Raw genomic sequence first — 5,861 nt, 5'->3', positions numbered from 1 at the left:
AAAAACAAAATATTTCAGGGATGATTTATCAGGGAAGATAATAATATTTTGTAAATAAATATATTTTTTCCCAGAATTATTCAAACTCAAAATCTCCCACAATTATATATTGACCCTTAGGTTGAAGTCTTTAAAACGCATTTTTGAACCAATCCACAGATGTTATATAAGCAAACTATAGTTTTGGCAAGTCGTTTAGGACATCTACTTTGTGCATGAAACAAGCAATTTTTCAAAAGCACTAGCTTCTGATAGGCTAATTGGCTAATTGGAGTTAATAGAAGGTGTGCCTGTGGATGTATTGTAAGGCCTATCTTCAAACCCGGTGCCTCTTTGCTTGACATCATGGGAAAATCTAAATAAATCAGCCAAGACCGAAAACAGCCTTTAGCATCCAAGATGGCAGCAGCTAACAGCGATGACTATCTTTATCACATTGCCATATTAATTGATGAATTAAGGAACGAAGATGTTCAGTTACGGTCGAACAGCATTAAGAAACTGTCAACCATTGCCTTAGCTTTGGGAGTTGAAAGGACAAGCACTGAACTTCTCCCCTTCCTCACAGATACCATCTATGATGAGGATGAAGTTCTGCTTGCCCTTGTTGAGCAACTGGGTAACTTCACTATGCAGGTGAATATGAACACTGTCTCCTTCCCCTTTTGAGGAGTTTGGCAACAGTTGAAGGACGAAGGTGCGAGACAAGGCAGTGGAGTCCTTGAGGAATATCTCCAATGAACACTCTCCAGTGGACCTGGAGGTGCACTTTGAACCTCTGGTGAAGTGATTGACCAGTGGTGATTGGTTCACATCACATAACTCTTCAGTGTTTGCTACCCACAAGTTTCCATTACAGTGAAAGCTGAGATTCGCCAGCACTTCCACACCCGTGTTCTGATGACACTCCCATGGTGCGCCTTGCAGCTGCATCCAAGCTGGGAGAGCTTGCCAAAGTATTGGAGCTGGAGTATATTAAGAGTAACATAATTTCTCTTTTCACTGCATTGGCATCTGATGAACGGGACTCTGTTCATCTTCTGGCTGTGAAGGCTGGTGTCAGCATTGCTACTTTATTGCCCCAAGAGGACCTGGAAACTCTGGTAATGCCCACCCTATGCCAGGCAGCAGAAGACAAGTCCTGGAGGGTTCGCTACATGGGCTGCAGACAAATTCTCAGATCTGCAGAAGGTTGTAGGTCCAGAGATCACAAAGAATGACCTAGTGCCGGCCTTCCAGCATCTTCTTAAAGACTGTGAGGCTGAGGTTTGAGCAGCTGCTGCCAACAAGGTAAATTAATTCTGTGAGAATTTACCAGAGGACAACTAAGAGATGATCATCATGGAATACATTCTTCCCTGTGTTAAGGAACTTGTCTCAGACACTACTCAGCATGTAAAATCTGCCCTGGCTTCAGTCATCATGGGCCTCTCCACCATCTTTGGCAAAGCCATTATTGCATCATAGAATTAAAGAAAGCATTTTATTAGATGTGGACGTCTGAAGCATCAGTTGTCCGGATTTAACTGTAATGCATGACTTCAGTCGCCAATCTAATCTGGGCTGAACTTTGTTTGCTTTTAGTGCTGATTTGAAGAATGGCATGAGTTTTGACCCATGCATGCATACAGAATGGCAAAGGGTGAATCACTGCTGCTTCACTTTTTTAATTACTCAATATTCCTGTATCCCTCTGTCTTGCACTGACTGTTGAACAAAGACCCATGAAAGCATTAGGCACATGTTCATGCATTCAGTGGCATGCTCTTATACTGTTCTCCAATTCTAAAAAACAAAAATGCTTATCATCTTAAAGGGACCACAATAAACTTAGATTTCCTTCCTGTAACTGTAAGACACTCATAAAATGCCCCCTTTTATATTTACATTTATGCATTTGGCAGACACTTTTATCCAAAGCGACTTACAGTGCACTTATCAGGGACAATCCCCCCTGGAGCAACCTGGAGTTAAGTGCCTTACTCAAGGACACAATGGTGGTGGCTGTGGGGTTTGAACCAGTGTCCTTCTGATTAACCATTTAGAAGGCAAGCTTTTCTTTTCTGTGCCATTGACCTTATTGCATTTTCTTTTTATGTTTTTCCTTTTTTAAAGAAGTCTAATTTGTGTAATTTGTATTAACACATCTGCATGCCACTTGCACACAGGTTATATAGACCATCAGTATGGAAGAGATCCTCTGTTAACCACAGGGCACATTAATAATGATGGGTAAACCCTCTCCATTCTTAACACATTTGCTTTGCCTGTGATGTTGACTGTCCAATTCCTCTTCAGCTTCAGAGTGCAGTCAGTATACTAGTATCTTCTATGTTATGTTGTGTGGGTGCTTTGCTGCAGGAGGGACTGGTGCAATTCACAAAATAGATGTCGTCATGAGGAAGGAAAATGATGTGGATATATTGAAGCAACATCTCAAGACATCAGCCATGAATTAAATATCGGTCACAATTGGGTCTTCCAAATGGACAATGACCCCAAGCATACCTCCAAAATTGTGTCAAAATGGCTTAATGACAACAAAGTCAAGGTATTGGAGTGACCATCACTTGTGGCAGAACTGAAAAAGCGTGTGCGAGCAAGGAGGCCAACAAACCTGACCCAGTTACACCAGTTCTGTCTGGAGGAATGGGCCAAAAATCCAGCAAATTATTGTGAGAAGCTTGTGGAAGGCTTCCCAGAATATTTGACCCAAGTTAAACAATTTAAAGGCAATGCTACCAAATACTAACAAAGTGTATGTAAACTTCTGACCCACTGGGAATGTGGTGAAAGATATAAAAGCTGAAATAAATCATTCACATTCAATGTTTTCTACGATTAAATGTCAGGACTTGTGGAAAATGTTTAAATGTATTTGGCTAAGGTGTATGTAGACATCTGACTTCAACTTGTAGGTAAATATTGTAATGTTTATTTATCCGTCTGTCTATCTGTCTGTCTGTCTATCTCTCCAACCATCCATCCCTCTGTCTTTCTATCTGTCTGTCTACCTACTGTATTTACAATACAGTAATGAGAATTTTGGGGGAACTGTGCTTGTCATTAAAAGTTTCTCACAAATGCCAAATATCTTATTAGTCCTAAGTACTTGCTACATATTTTTTCAGGTTTAATGAGAATCATCCACATCAGATCATCATGTGATTTATAAAGACGTGTAATGCATTATACTGTATACTTCCATATTACCAGAAAATACATGACATTTTACATCCATTTTTTGCATGTTATAGTTTTCAATAAAATGATGCAGCACAATATGATAAATAACAGGTGCAGCTTCCTCCAATTACACACTCACTAGTAAATGTGTGACTTGAGCCGCCTCCAACACTAATGATCCATTCTACTCATGAACTCTTATCATATAAAGGAACTAAAACCTTCCATTAGAGCAGTCAGACATCCTCAACTCTGCCAACACAAGTGGTTAACTCAAGGAGTCAGGGGTTAAACAATCTGGTGATTCATTTTGGTAATGGGGAATTGTGTCATTGTCAGTGTTTAAAGGCAAACTATGGAACTAATTCAAAATTCCAAATGGATTCAGGAAGTCTTCCATGACAGTTAATTAGAGTGGTGTGTCAGGTTTGTATTTTCTTTGCCTTTCTTAGAAGAACAAAAGTTTAATTATACTGTGCTAATGAAGACGAATTTGAATTATGTATTGCAAATATTTTTTAAGGGATTTTTTACCCAATTTTAATCTACTCACTCTCATGTTGTTCCAAACCCATATGATGGAGATGTCCTAAGCTTTATGACTTTCTTCTATAGAATGGAAAATAGGGGCTATTCACTATTTTATATAATTTAAATGTTCACCTTGATGTAGCACAGCAAAAAAAGCAGGGGTGAAAATTTCATCAAAATGTTGGGGGTGACAATAAACATAACAATTCTCAAGAGCAATTTTTGAGGGGACACCAAGGGTTTTTTTGTTGTTACCCCGTTTGGATTTGTATCATTTTATTTCTTAAACAATTATTTTAAGAATATATCATTATATTATTTACAATACACATATTTTTATGATATTTTAGGGGGGGGTCCTGACCCTCCTGACCCCCCCGCGATTTCCGCCTATGTTTGAAAGTGTCTCATGGGGTTCACTCAAAATAGAGTTATTTTAACACTTTAAGTGTTGGCACATTGACACTGTAATTGGGTTCATTTTGTCTCTTTGCATAGTTGAAATTTAACACTATTCAACACCAGGGTACACTTATTTTTACACTGGTATGGGTTGTTAAAGATTAAGTTACTCAAGAGTGTAATTTGTTAACTCATAATAACAGTGTTCTCTATTTTAACACTATATGGTGTAAATTTGGTGTTATACAAAAATGACATTAATTTGGATAAAACAGGTTTATTTTACTTTTTTCAAACACGTGCACCGCATTTAATAAGTCTAATAATTCAAAAGTCATTTTTCCTAAATGTAATATGGCGCTATGCATGCTCAGATATCAGACTCATTAAAATATTCTTTATCAAAGGGTTTAAAATAGGCTGTTCAATGCATGTAACAAAAGCTGTCATTATGCACCCTCTGTATATACAGTATGCGCTTAAGTGTTTATCAAAGTCCACACTGAAACGTCTGAAAACTTAATCCCCTTACTGCGCATGAGAAAAATCGCCATTGCATGTACAGTCTGAAACGCAATTGTCCTCGTGTTCTGTCGCCAGACACCAATTATACCAACGCTATCAAAGTGAATATCAGGCACAACAGCACCGTTATAACACGGGCCGCCATTGTTTTGGTTGAATGGATCACATGACTGCGTCACATGACAACAAATACATCAACGTTTTCAGATATCTCCATTTTCCCAGTCCACATTACAAATACAGAAGCCTCATTGGTTTTTGGTTTAGATTTGTATCTGTTTGTTTACTCATAATGGTGCATGTGTGCTTATTCTGGATGTCTCAACTGAGAGAAGAACGTGAGATTACATCCAAAACATGCCAACGCAAATTCGTCACACGATAGGCCGTGTGAACTCAGCGCTCTTGTGAATGCTGCTGTCCGGAAGCGATGGTTTATAGTTTAAAAGCACGTAAATATTGATCTTTTTCACACCAAAAGCAATCGTGTTGCTTTAAGAAGCCCGTTTCGCGGCCGACCCACCGGACCGCTCGGTTCTCCCGATAGCCAGTCCGCCCCTGATCGACCTCAAAGTGTGTCGGCCCACCGGGAAAATGCCCGGTATGCCAGATTACCAGTCCAGCCCTGAGGGTGAGTACATGATGAGATCATTTTAATTTTGGGGTGAAATATCCTTTTAATACTAAAATTCTGGCTCTCCATCTCTTTTTGTGTGCCATAGATCAAAGTCAAACGGGTTTAGAACATAAGGGTGAGAGAACAGACTTCTCTAATTTTTTTCTTATTCTTTTTTTGGGTGAACTATGCTTTTATTATTTCTGTGCCATGAAAAAAATTGCCTTGCAAAACTCCATGAACCCTGACAGGGTTGTAATATCCGATTGACTGGTAGAGCAGTTTTCCTAGTCTAAACAGCTGTAATTATGGACCAAATGCACTATACTGGCAGGTGCTAAATTGCCCTCAAATACTTGCAGGTTTGTCATCATAAAAACTCTTGAAGTGAAGTTAGTGCGCCACCTGCTGGTCAATGTTATTGTCGTCAAAGGCAACAGACGTGGGCAAATACATATAAACAGGAGGACCGATGTGAAGAAGAAAAATTAAATTTTCTGGTATTTTTGGACATTTTTAAGCCATGTGTGTAACAACTAGACCCATGTTAGTTTGTGCCCCACTCTCCCCTACAGTTAAAATGAGCCACCCGATGCACGGT

General features: G+C 39.2%; 1 pseudogene; it reads left to right on the top strand.

The window, feature by feature from the left end:
* Window positions 1-399: 399 nt before the first annotated feature.
* Window positions 400-1,467, top strand: LOC127623962 (serine/threonine-protein phosphatase 2A 65 kDa regulatory subunit A beta isoform-like; annotated as a pseudogene).
* Window positions 1,468-5,861: the final 4,394 nt, after the last annotated feature.

The sequence above is a fragment of the Xyrauchen texanus genome, chromosome 30 (genome assembly GCF_025860055.1).
Source record: "Xyrauchen texanus isolate HMW12.3.18 chromosome 30, RBS_HiC_50CHRs, whole genome shotgun sequence".
NCBI lineage: Eukaryota > Metazoa > Chordata > Actinopteri > Cypriniformes > Catostomidae > Xyrauchen > Xyrauchen texanus.
The sequence above is the reverse complement of the archived record's forward strand: the minus strand, read 5'-3'. Positions and strand labels throughout refer to the sequence as shown.